Source organism: Oncorhynchus tshawytscha, linkage group LG08, assembly GCF_018296145.1.
Source record: "Oncorhynchus tshawytscha isolate Ot180627B linkage group LG08, Otsh_v2.0, whole genome shotgun sequence".
Taxonomy (NCBI): Eukaryota; Metazoa; Chordata; class Actinopteri; order Salmoniformes; family Salmonidae; genus Oncorhynchus; species Oncorhynchus tshawytscha.
The window spans coordinates 52,064,724-52,077,042 of NC_056436.1; the positions used below are offsets into that span (position 1 = coordinate 52,064,724).

Genomic DNA, 12,319 nt, shown 5'->3' on the forward strand with positions numbered 1-12,319 from the left:
TTTCTTTATTAGGTTATGTTGATCACAAGCTAAAATCTCCCTTATTAGACCATTTCTCAGGATCAAATCCTGGCGCCCCCTTGAAATCAAGTACTTTCTCAGTGTTTCTTGAGAGAGGGAGTGCTCTGCAAAAATGTCCCTCATTAGATGGTTATTCTCTGTCAGACAGTTCCTAACAGAGGTGGAAGTGCAATAGACTTCAGATCAATAGGTCTCAGATTGTAATTTTTTTGTCAACTTGAAATCAAACACTTTATGGGTATGTTTTCAAAGAGATAGTTTTCTTTATTAGGTTATGTTGATCACAAGCTAAAATCTCCCTTATTAGACAATTTCTCAGGATCAAATCCTGGCGCCCCCTTGAAATCAAGTACTTTCTCAGTGTTTCTTGAGAGAGGGAGTGCTCTGCAAAAATGTCCCTCATTAGATGGTTATTCTCTGTCAGACAGTTCCTAACAGAGGTGGAAGTGCAATAGACTTCAGATCAATAGGTCTCAGATTGTAATATATTTGTCATCTTGAAATCAAATACTTTATGGGTATGTTTTCAGAGAGAGAGTGTTCTTTATTAGTTTTTGTTGATCTCCAGCTATAATGTCCCTTATTAGACAATTTTTCTGCCTTTAGACATTTTATAGGAGAGGGGGTATAGCTCAGTGGTAGAGCATTTGACTGCAGATCAAGAGGTCCCAGGTTCAAATCCTGATGCCCCCTTAAAATCAAGTTCTTTCAAAGAGTATTTTGAGGGTGGAGGACTCTTTTTTCGAATATATTACTCAGGGAAAATTGTCCCTCATTAGACAATTTCTCACGTTCAAATCCTGGCACACCCTTGAAATCAAGTACTTTCTAAGTGTATCTTGAGAGAGGGAGTGCTCCTTTTTTTATGGTTATGTTACTCAGTCTAAAATGTCCCTCATTCAATGTTTTTTCTCTGTCAGACAGTTCCTAACAGAGGTGGAAGTGCAATAGACTTCAGATCAATAGGTCTCAGATTGTAATTTTTTTGTCATCTTGAAATCAAATACTTTATGGGTATGTTTTCAAAGAGAGAGTTTTCTTTATTAGGTTATGTTGATCACAAGCTAAAATCTCCCTTATTAGACCATTTCTCAGGATCAAATCCTGGCGCCCCCTTGAAATCAAGTACTTTCTAAGTGTTTCTTGAGAGAGGGAGTGCTCTGCAAAAATGTCCCTCATTAGATGGTTATTCTCTGTCAGACAGTTCCTAACAGAGGTGGAAGTGCAATAGACTTCAGATCAATAGGTCTCAGATTGTAATTTTTTTGTCAACTTGAAATCAAACACTTTATGGGTATGTTTTCAAAGAGAGAGTTTTCTTTATTAGGTTATGTTGATCACAAGCTAAAATCTCCCTTATTAGACAATTTCTCAGGATCAAATCCTGGCGCCCCCTTGAAATCAAGTACTTTCTCAGTGTTTCTTGAGAGAGGGAGTGCTCTGCAAAAATGTCCCTCATTAGATGGTTATTCTCTGTCAGACAGTTCCTAACAGAGGTGGAAGTGCAATAGACTTCAGATCAATAGGTCTCAGATTGTAATATATTTGTCATCTTGAAATCAAATACTTTATGGGTATGTTTTCAGAGAGAGAGTGTTCTTTATTAGTTTTTGTTGATCTCCAGCTATAATGTCCCTTATTAGACAATTTTTCTGCCTTTAGACATTTTATAGGAGAGGGGGGTATAGCTCAGTGGTAGAGCATTTGACTGCAGATCAAGAGGTCCCAGGTTCAAATCCTGATGCCCCCTTAAAATCAAGTTCTTTCAAAGAGTATTTTGAGGGTGGAGGACTCTTTTTTTCGAATATATTACTCAGGGAAAATTGTCCCTCATTAGACAATTTCTCACGTTCAAATCCTGGCACACCCTTGAAATCAAGTACTTTCTAAGTGTATCTTGAGAGAGGGAGTGCTCCTTTTTTGGTTATGTTACTCAGTCTAAAATGTCCCTCATTCAATGTTTTTTCTCTGTCAGACAGTTCCTAACAGAGGTGGAAGTGCAATAGACTTCAGATCAATAGGTCTCAGATTGTAATTTTTTTGTCATCTTGAAATCAAATACTTTATGGGTATGTTTTCAAAGAGAGAGTTTTCTTTATTAGGTTATGTTGATCACAAGCTAAAATCTCCCTTATTAGACCATTTCTCAGGATCAAATCCTGGCGCCCCTTGAAATCAAGTACTTTCTAAGTGTTTCTTGAGAGAGGGAGTGCTCTGCAAAAATGTCCCTCATTAGATGGTTATTCTCTGTCAGACAGTTCCTAACAGAGGTGGAAGTGCAATAGACTTCAGATCAATAGGTCTCAGATTGTAATTTTTTTGTCAACTTGAAATCAAACACTTTATGGGTATGTTTTCAAAGAGAGAGTTTTCTTTATTAGGTTATGTTGATCACAAGCTAAAATCTCCCTTATTAGACCATTTCTCAGGATCAAATCCTGGCGCCCCCTTGAAATCAAGTACTTTCTCAGTGTTTCTTGAGAGAGGGAGTGCTCTGCAAAAATGTCCCTCATTAGATGGTTATTCTCTGTCAGACAGTTCCTAACAGAGGTGGAAGTGCAATAGACTTCAGATCAATAGGTCTCAGATTGTAATTTTTTTGTCAACTTGAAATCAAACACTTTATGGGTATGTTTTCAAAGAGATAGTTTTCTTTATTAGGTTATGTTGATCACAAGCTAAAATCTCCCTTATTAGACAATTTCTCAGGATCAAATCCTGGCGCCCCTTGAAATCAAGTACTTTCTCAGTGTTTCTTGAGAGAGGGAGTGCTCTGCAAAAATGTCCCTCATTAGATGGTTATTCTCTGTCAGACAGTTCCTAACAGAGGTGGAAGTGCAATAGACTTCAGATCAATAGGTCTCAGATTGTAATAGATTTGTCATCTTGAAATCAAATACTTTATGGGTATGTTTTCAGAGAGAGAGTGTTCTTTATTAGTTTTTGTTGATCTCCAGCTATAATGTCCCTTATTAGACAATTTTTCTGCCTTTCAATTTTTCTGCCTTTAGACATTTTATAGGAGAGGGGGTATAGCTCAGTGGTAGAGCATTTGACTGCAGATCAAGAGGTCCCAGGTTCAAATCCTGATGCCCCCTTAAAATCAAGTTCTTTCAAAGAGTATTTTGAGGGTAGAGGACTCTTTTTTCGAATATATTACTCAGGGAAAATTGTCCCTCATTAGACAATTTCTCACGTTCAAATCCTGGCGCCCCCTTGAAATCAAGTACTTTCTAAGTGTTTCTTGAGAGAGGGAGTGCTCTGCAAAAATGTCCCTCATTAGATGGTTATTCTCTGTCAGACAGTTCCTAACAGAGGTGGAAGTGCAATAGACTTCAGATCAATAGGTCTCAGATTGTAATTTTTTTGTCAACTTGAAATCAAATACTTTATGGGTATGTTTTCAGAGAGAGAGTGTTCTTTATTAGTTTTTGTTGATCTCCAGCTATAATGTCCCTTATTAGACATTGCCTTTATTTAGGTATTCAGTGGTAGAGCATTTGACTGCAGATCAAAGGTCCCAGGTTCAAATCCTGATGCCCCCTTCAAATCAAGTTCTTTTCAAAGTTTTTTGAGGTTATCACAAGCTAAAATCTCCCTTATTAGACAATTTCTCAGGATCAAATCCTGGCGCCCCCTTGAAATCAAGTACTTTCTCAGTGTTTCTTGAGAGAGGGACTGCTCTGCAAAAATGTCCCTCAGTAGATGATTTTTCTCTGTCAGACAGTTCCTAACAGAGGTGGAAGTGCAATAGACTTCAGATCAATAGGTCTCAGATTGTAAAATATTTTGTCATCTTGAAATCAAATACTTTATGGGTATGTTTTCAGAGAGAGAGTGTTCTTTATTAGTTTTTGTTGATCTCCAGCTATAATGTCCCTTATTAGACAATTTTTCTGCCTTTAGACAGTTTATAGCAGAGGGCTTTTGCTCAGCTGTAGAGCATTTGACTGCAGATCAAGAGGTCCCAGGTTAAAATCCTAATGCCCCCTTAATATCAAGTTCTTTCAAAGAGTATTTTGAGGGTAGAGGACTCTTTTTTCAAATATGTTACTCAGGGAAAATTGTCCCTCATTATACAATTTCTCACGTTCAAATCCTGGCACCCCCTTGAAATCAAGTACTTTCTAAGTGTGTATTGAGAGAGGGAGTGCTCCTTTTTTGGTTATGTTACTCAGTCTAAAATGTCCCTCATTCAATGTTTTTCTCTGTCAGACAGTTCCTAACAGAGGTGGAAGTGCAATAGACTTCAGATCAATAGGTCTCAGATTGTAATTTTTTTGTCAACTTGAAATCAAACACTTTATGGGTATGTTTTCAAAGAGAGAGTTTTCTTTATTAGGTTATGTTGATCACAAGCTAAAATCTCCCTTATTAGACCATTTCTCAGGATCAAATCCTGGCGCCCCCTTGAAATCAAGTACTTTCTAAGTGTTTCTTGAGAGAGGGAGTGCTCTGCAAAAATGTCCCTCATTAGATGGTTATTCTCTGTCAGACAGTTCCTAACAGAGGTGGAAGTGCAATAGACTTCAGATCAATAGGTCTCAGATTGTAATTTTTTTGTCAACTTGAAATCAAATACTTTATGGGTATGTTTTCAAAGAGAGAGTTTTCTTTATTAGGTTATGTTGATCACAAGCTAAAATCGCCCTTATTAGACCATTTCTCAGGATCAAATCCTGGCACACCCTTGAAATCAAGTACTTTCTAAGTGTATCTTGAGAGAGGGAGTGCTCCTTTTTTGGTTATGTTACTCAGTCTAAAATGTCCCTCATTCAATGTTTTTTCTCTGTCAGACAGTTCCTAACAGAGGTGGAAGTGCAATAGATTTCAGATCAATAGGTCTCAGATTGAATTTTTTTTGTCAACTGGAAATCAAACACTTTATGGGTATGTTTTCAAAGAGAGAGTTTTCTTTATTAGGTTATGTTGATCACAAGCTAAAATCTCCCTTATTAGACATTTCTCAGGATCAAATCCTGGCGCCCCCTTGAAATCAAGTACTTTCTCAGTGTTTCTTGAGAGAGGGAGTGCTCTGCAAAAATGTCCCTCATTAGATGGTTATTCTCTGTCAGACAGTTCCTAACAGAGGTGGAAGTGCAATAGACTTCAGATCAATAGGTCTCAGATTGTAATTTTTTTGTCAACTTGAAATCAAACACTTTATGGGTATGTTTTCAAAGAGATAGTTTTCTTTATTAGGTTATGTTGATCACAAGCTAAAATCTCCCTTATTAGACAATTTCTCAGGATCAAATCCTGGCGCCCCTTGAAATCAAGTACTTTCTCAGTGTTTCTTGAGAGAGGGAGTGCTCTGCAAAAATGTCCCTCATTAGATGGTTATTCTCTGTCAGACAGTTCCTAACAGAGGTGGAAGTGCAATAGACTTCAGATCAATAGGTCTCAGATTGTAATATATTTGTCATCTTGAAATCAAATACTTTATGGGTATGTTTTCAGAGAGAGAGTGTTCTTTATTAGTTTTTGTTGATCTCCAGCTATAATGTCCCTTATTAGACAATTTTTCTGCCTTTAGACAGTTTTATAGCAGAGGGGGTATAGCTCAGTGGTAGAGCATTTGACTGCAGATCAAGAGGTCCCAGGTTCAAATCCTGATGCCCCCTTAAAATCAAGTTCTTTCAAAGAGTATTTTGAGGGTAGAGGACTCTTTTTTCGAATATATTACTCAGGGAAAATTGTCCCTCATTAGACAATTTCTCACGTTCAAATCCTGGCACACCCTTGAAATCAAGTACTTTCTAAGTGTTTCTTGAGAGAGGGAGTGCTCCTTTTTGGTTATGTTACTCAGTCTAAAATGTCCCTCATTCAATGTTTTTCTCTGTCAGACAGTTCCTAACAGAGGTGGAAGTGCAATAGACTTCAGATCAATAGGTCTCAGATTGTAATTTTTTTGTCAACTTGAAATCAAACACTTTATGGGTATGTTTTCAAAGAGAGAGTTTTCTTTATTTGGTTATGTTGATCACAAGCTAAAATCTCCCTTATTAGACAATTTCTCAGGATCAAATCCTGGCGCCCCTTGAAATCAAGTACTTTCTCAGTGTTTCTTGAGAGAGGGAGTGCTCTGCAAAAATGTCCCTCATTAGATGGTTATTCTCTGTCAGACAGTTCCTAACAGAGGTGGAAGTGCAATAGACTTCAGATCAATAGGTCTCAGATTGTAATATATTTGTCATCTTGAAATCAAATACTTTATGGGTATGTTTTCAGAGAGAGAGTGTTCTTTATTAGTTTTTGTTGATCTCCAGCTATAATGTCCCTTATTAGACAATTTTTCTGCCTTTAGACATTTTATAGCAGGGGGTATAGCTCAGTGGTAGAGCATTTGACTGCAGATCAAGAGGTCCCAGGTTCAAATCCTGATGCCCCCTTAAAATCAAGTTCTTTCAAAGAGTATTTTGAGGGTAGAGGACTCTTTTTTTTGAATATATTACTCAGGGAAAATTGTCCCTCATTAGACAATTTCTCACGTTCAAATCCTGGCACACCCTTGAAATCAAGTACTTTCTAAGTGTATCTTGAGAGAGGGAGTGCTCCTTTTTTGGTTATGTTACTCAGTCTAAAATGTCCCTCATTCAATGTTTTTCTCTGTCAGACAGTTCCTAACAGAGGTGGAAGTGCAATAGACTTCAGATCAATAGGTCTCAGATTGTAATTTTTTTGTCAACTTGAAATCAAACACTTTATGGGTATATTTTCAAAGAGAGAGTTTTCTTTATTAGGTTATGTTGATCACAAGCTAAAATCTCCCTTATTAGAAAATTTCTCAGGATCAAATCCTGGTGCCCCCTTGAAATCAAGTACTTTCTCAGTGTTTCTTGAGAGAGGGACTGCTCTGCAAAAATGTCCCTCAGTAGATGATTTTTCTCTGTCAGACAGTTCCTAACAGAGGTGGAAGTGCAATAGACTTCAGATCAATAGGTCTCAGATTGTAAAATATTTGTCATCTTGAAATCAAATACTTTATGGGTATGTTTTCAGAGAGAGAGTGGTCTTTATTAGTTTTTGTTGATCTCCAGCTAAAATCTCCCTTATTAGACAATTTCTCACGTTCAAATCCTGGCACACCCTTGAAATATAGTACTTTCTAAGTGTATCTTGAGAGAGGGAGTGCTCCTTTTTTGGTTATGTTACTCAGTCTAAAATGTCCCTCATTCAATGTTTTTTCTCTGTCAGACAGTTCCTAACAGAGGTGGAAGTGCAATAGACTTCAGATCAATAGGTCTCAGATTGTAATTTTTTTGTCATCTTGAAATCAAATACTTTATGGGTATGTTTTCAGAGAGAGAGTGTTCTTTATTAGTTTTTGTTGATCTCCAGCTATAATGTCCCTTATTAGAGAATTTTTCTGCCTTTAGACATTTTATAGCAGAGGGGGTATAGCTCAGTGGTAGAGCATTTGACTGCAGATCAAGAGGTCCCAGATGCAAATCCTGATGCCCCCTTAAAATCAAGTTCTTTCAAAGAGTATTTTGAGGGTAGAGGACTCTTTTTCGAAAATGTTACACAGGGAAAATTGTCCCTCATTAGACAATTTCTCACGTTCAAATCCTGGCACACCCTTGAAATCAAGTACTTTCTAAGTGTATATTGAGAGAGGGAGTGCTCCTTTTTTGGTTATATTACTCAGTCTAAAATGTCCCTCATTCAATGTTTTTTCTCTGTCAGACAGTTCCTAACAGAGGTGGAAGTGCAATAGACTTCAGATCAATAGGTCTCAGATTGTAATTTTTTTGTCAACTTGAAATCAAACACTTTATGGGTATGTTTTCAAAGAGAGAGTTTTCTTTATTAGGTTATGTTGATCACAAGCTAAAATCTCCCTTATTAGACAATTTCTCAGGATCAAATCCTGGCGCCCCCTTGAAATCAAGTACTTTCTCAGTGTTTCTTGAGAGAGGGAGTGCTCTGCAAAAATGTCCCTCATTAGATGGTTATTCTCTGTCAGACAGTTCCTAACAGAGGTGGAAGTGCAATAGACTTCAGATCAATAGGTCTCAGATTGTAATATATTTGTCATCTTGAAATCAAATACTTTATGGGTATGTTTTCAGAGAGAGAGTGTTCTTTATTAGTTTTTGTTGATCTCCAGCTATAATGTCCCTTATTAGACAATTTTTCTGCCTTTAGACAGTTTATAGCAGAGGGGTATAGCTCAGTGGTAGAGCATTTGACTGCAGATCAAGAGGTCCCAGGTTCAAATCCTGATGCCCCCTTAATATCAAGTTCTTTCAAAGAGTATTTTGAGGGTAGAGGACTCTTTTTTCGAATATGTTACTCAGGGAAAATTGTCCCTCATTAGACAATTTCTCACGTTCAAATCCTGGCACACCCTTGAAATCAAGTACTTTCTAAGTGTATCTTGAGAGAGGGAGTGCTCCTTTTTTGGTTATGTTACTCAGTCTAAAATGTCCCTCATTCAATGTTTTTTCTCTGTCAGACAGTTCCTAACAGAGGTGGAAGTGCAATAGACTTCAGATCAATAGGTCTCAGATTGTAATTTTTTTGTCAACTTGAAATCAAACACTTTATGGGTATGTTTTCAAAGAGAGAGTTTTCTTTATTAGGTTATGTTGATCACAAGCTAAAATCTCCCTTATTAGACAATTTCTCAGGATCAAATCCTGGCGCCCCTTGAAATCAAGTACTTTCTCAGTGTTTCTTGAGAGAGGGAGTGCTCTGCAAAAATGTCCCTCATTAGATGGTTATTCTCTGTCAGACAGTTCCTAACAGAGGTGGAAGTGCAATAGACTTCAGATCAATAGGTCTCAGATTGTAATTTTTGTCATCTTGAAATCAAATACTTTATGGGTATGTTTTCAGAGAGAGAGTGTTCTTTATTAGTTTTTGTTGATCTCCAGCTATAATGTCCCTTATTAGACATTTTTCTGCCTTTAGACAGTTTACAGCAGAGGGGGTATAGCTCAGTGGTAGAGCATTTGACTGCAGATCAAAGGTCCTAGGTTCAAATCCTGATGCCCCCTTGAAATCAAGTTTTTTCAAAGTGTTTTTGAGGGAGAGGAGTGCTCTGCAAAAATGTCCCTCATTAGACAATTTCTCAGGTTCAAATCTCTTGAAATCAAGTACTTTCTAAGTTTTCTTGAAGAGGGGTGGAAAAATGTGCAATTAGATGGTTATTCTCTCAGATCAATAAGTGCAATCTTCAGATTGGTCTCAGATTGTAATATTTTTGTCATCTTGAATCAAATACTTTATGGGTATGTTTTCAGAGAGAGAGTGTTCTTTATTAGTTTTTGTTGATCTCCAGCTATAATGTCCCTTATTAGACAATTTTTCTGCCTTTAGACATTTTATAGGAGAGGGGGTATAGCTCAGTGGTAGAGCATTTGACTGCAGATCAAGAGGTCCCAGGTTCAAGTCCTGATGCCCCCTTAAAATCAAGTTCTTTCAAAGAGTATTCTGAGGGTAGAGGACTCTTTTTTCGAATATATTACTCAGGGAAAATTGTCCCTCATTAGACAATTTCTCAAGTTCAAATCCTGGCACACCCTTGAAATCAAGTACTTTCTCATTGTTTCTTGAGAGAGGGAGTGCTCCTTTTTGGTTATGTTACTCAGTCTAAAATGTCCCTCATTCAATGTTTTTCTCTGTCAGACAGTTCCTAACAGAGGTGGAAGTGCAATAGACTTCAGATCAATAGGTCTCAGATTGTAATTTTTTTGTCAACTTGAAATCAAACACTTTATGGGTATGTTTTCAAAGAGAGAGTTTTCTTTATTTGGTTATGTTGATCACAAGCTAAAATCTCCCTTATTAGACAATTTCTCAGGATCAAATCCTGGCGCCCCTTGAAATCAAGTACTTTCTAAGTGTTTCTTGAGAAAGGGAGTGCTCTGCAAAAATGTCCTTCATTAGATGGTTATTCTCTGTCAGACAGTTCCTAACAGAGGTGGAAGTGCAATAGACTTCAGATCAATAGGTCTCAGATTGTAATTTTTTTCAACTTGAAATCAAACACTTTATGGGTATGTTTTCAAAGAGAGAGTTTTCTTTATTAGGTTATGTTGATCACAAGCTAAAATCTCCCTTATTAGACAATTTCTCAGGATCAAATCCTGGCGCCCCTTGAAATCAAGTACTTTCTAAGTGTTTCTTGAGAGAGGGAGTGCTCTGCAAAAATGTCCCTCATTAGATGGTTTTTCGTCAGACAGTTCCTAACAGAGGTGGAAGTGCAATAGACTTCAGATCAATAGGTCTCAGATTGTAATTTTTTTGTCAACTTGAAATCAAACACTTTATGGGTATGTTTTCAAAGAGAGAGTTTTCTTTATTAGGTTATGTTGATCACAAGCTAAAATCTCCCTTATTAGACAATTTCTCAGGATCAAATCCTGGCGCCCCCTTGAAATCAAGTACTTTCTCAGTGTTTCTTGAGAGAGGGAGTGCTCTGCAAAAATGTCCCTCATTAGATGGTTATTCTCTGTCAGACAGTTCCTAACAGAGGTGGAAGTGCAATAGACTTCAGATCAATAGGTCTCAGATTGTAATATATTTGTCATCTTGAAATCAAATACTTTATGGGTATGTTTTCAGAGAGAGAGTGTTCTTTATTAGTTTTTGTTGATCTCCAGCTATAATGTCCCTTATTAGACAATTTTTCTGCCTTTAGACAGTTTATAGCAGAGGGGGTATAGCTCAGTGGTAGAGCATTTGACTGCAGATCAAGAGGTCCCAGGTTCAAATCCTGATGCCCCCTTAAAATCAAGTTCTTTCAAAGAGTATTTTGAGGGTAGAGGACTCTTTTTTTTCGAATATATTACTCAGGGAAAATTGTCCCTCATTAGACAATTTCTCACGTTCAAATCCTGGCACACCCTTGAAATCAAGTACTTTCTAAGTGTATCTTGAGAGAGGGAGTGCTCCTTTTTTGGTTATGTTACTCAGTCTAAAATGTCCCTCATTCAATGTCTCTGACAGTTCCTAACAGAGGTGGAAGTGCAATAGACTTCAGATCAATAGGTCTCAGATTGTAATTTTTTTGTCAACTTGAAATCAAACACTTTATGGGTATGTTTTCAAAGAGAGAGTTTTCTTTATTAGGTTATGTTGATCACAAGCTAAAATCTCCCTTATTAGACAATTTCTCAGGATCAAATCCTGGCGCCCCCTTGAAATCAAGTACTTTCTCAGTGTTTCTTGAGAGAGGGAGTGCTCTGCAAAAATGTCCCTCATTAGATGGTTATTCTCTGTCAGACAGTTCCTAACAGAGGTGGAAGTGCAATAGACTTCAGATCAATAGGTCTCAGATTGTAATTTTTTTGTCAACTTGAAATCAAACACTTTATGGGTATGTTTTCAAAGAGAGAGTTTTCTTTATTAGGTTATGTTGATCACAAGCTAAAATCTCCCTTATTAGACAATTTCTCAGGATCAAATCCTGGCGCCCCCTTGAAATCAAGTACTTTCTCAGTGTTTCTTGAGAGAGGGAGTGCTCTGCAAAAATGTCCCTCATTCAATGTTTTTTCTCTGTCAGACAGTTCCTAACAGAGATGGAAGTGCAATAGACTTCAGATCAATAGGTCTCAGATTGTAATTTTTTTGTCAACTTGAAATCAAACACTTTTTGGGTATGTTTTCAAAGAGAGAGTTTTCTTTATTAGGTTATGTTGATCACAAGCTAAAATCTCCCTTATTAGACAATTTCTCAGGATCAAATCCTGGCGCCCCCTTGAAATCAAGTACTTTCTCAGTGTTTCTTGAGAGAGGGAGTGCTCTGCAAAAATGTCCCTCATTAGATGGTTATTCTCTGTCAGACAGTTCCTAACAGAGGTGGAAGTGCAATAGACTTCAGATCAATAGGTCTCAGATTGTAATATATTTGTCATCTTGAAATCAAATACTTTATGGGTATGTTTTCAGAGAGAGAGTGTTCTTTATTAGTTTTTGTTGATCTCCAGCTATAATGTCCCTTATTAGACAATTTTTCTGCCTTTAGACAGTTTATAGCAGAGGGGGTATAGCTCAGTGGTAGAGCATTTGACTGCAGATCAAGAGGTCCCAGGTTCAAATCCTGATGCCCCCTTAAAATCAAGTTCTTTCAAAGAGTATTTTGAGGGTAGAGGACTCTTTTTTTTGAATATATTACTCAGGGAAAATTGTCCCTCATTAGACAATTTCTCACGTTCAAATCCTGGCACACCCTTGAAATCAAGTACTTTCTAAGTGTATCTTGAGAGAGGGAGTGCTCCTTTTTTGGTTATGTTACTCAGTCTAAAATGTCCCTCATTCAATGTTTTTCTCTGTCAGACAGTTCCTA

At 37.3% G+C, this 12,319-nt stretch overlaps 10 non-coding genes across 10 annotated transcripts; all 10 read left to right on the top strand.

The window, feature by feature from the left end:
- The first annotated feature begins 642 nt into the window (after window positions 1-642).
- Window positions 643-714, top strand: trnac-gca. The gene has a single exon. It is a non-coding gene; the product is annotated as a tRNA-Cys (tRNA).
- Window positions 715-1,699: 985 nt separating this feature from the next.
- trnac-gca lies at window positions 1,700-1,771 on the top strand. Its single transcript has one exon. It is a non-coding gene; the product is annotated as a tRNA-Cys (tRNA).
- A 1,276-nt stretch (window positions 1,772-3,047) lies between these two features.
- Window positions 3,048-3,119, top strand: trnac-gca. Its single transcript has one exon. It is a non-coding gene; the product is annotated as a tRNA-Cys (tRNA).
- Window positions 3,120-5,573: 2,454 nt separating this feature from the next.
- On the top strand, window positions 5,574-5,645 carry trnac-gca. Its single transcript has one exon. It is a non-coding gene; the product is annotated as a tRNA-Cys (tRNA).
- A 696-nt stretch (window positions 5,646-6,341) lies between these two features.
- Window positions 6,342-6,413, top strand: trnac-gca. The gene has a single exon. It is a non-coding gene; the product is annotated as a tRNA-Cys (tRNA).
- Window positions 6,414-8,186: 1,773 nt separating this feature from the next.
- trnac-gca lies at window positions 8,187-8,258 on the top strand. The gene has a single exon. It is a non-coding gene; the product is annotated as a tRNA-Cys (tRNA).
- Window positions 8,259-8,955: 697 nt separating this feature from the next.
- On the top strand, window positions 8,956-9,026 carry trnac-gca. Its single transcript has one exon. It is a non-coding gene; the product is annotated as a tRNA-Cys (tRNA).
- Window positions 9,027-9,363: 337 nt separating this feature from the next.
- On the top strand, window positions 9,364-9,435 carry trnac-gca. Its single transcript has one exon. It is a non-coding gene; the product is annotated as a tRNA-Cys (tRNA).
- A 1,252-nt stretch (window positions 9,436-10,687) lies between these two features.
- Window positions 10,688-10,759, top strand: trnac-gca. Its single transcript has one exon. It is a non-coding gene; the product is annotated as a tRNA-Cys (tRNA).
- A 1,254-nt stretch (window positions 10,760-12,013) lies between these two features.
- On the top strand, window positions 12,014-12,085 carry trnac-gca. The gene has a single exon. It is a non-coding gene; the product is annotated as a tRNA-Cys (tRNA).
- The last annotated feature ends 234 nt before the right edge of the window (window positions 12,086-12,319 follow it).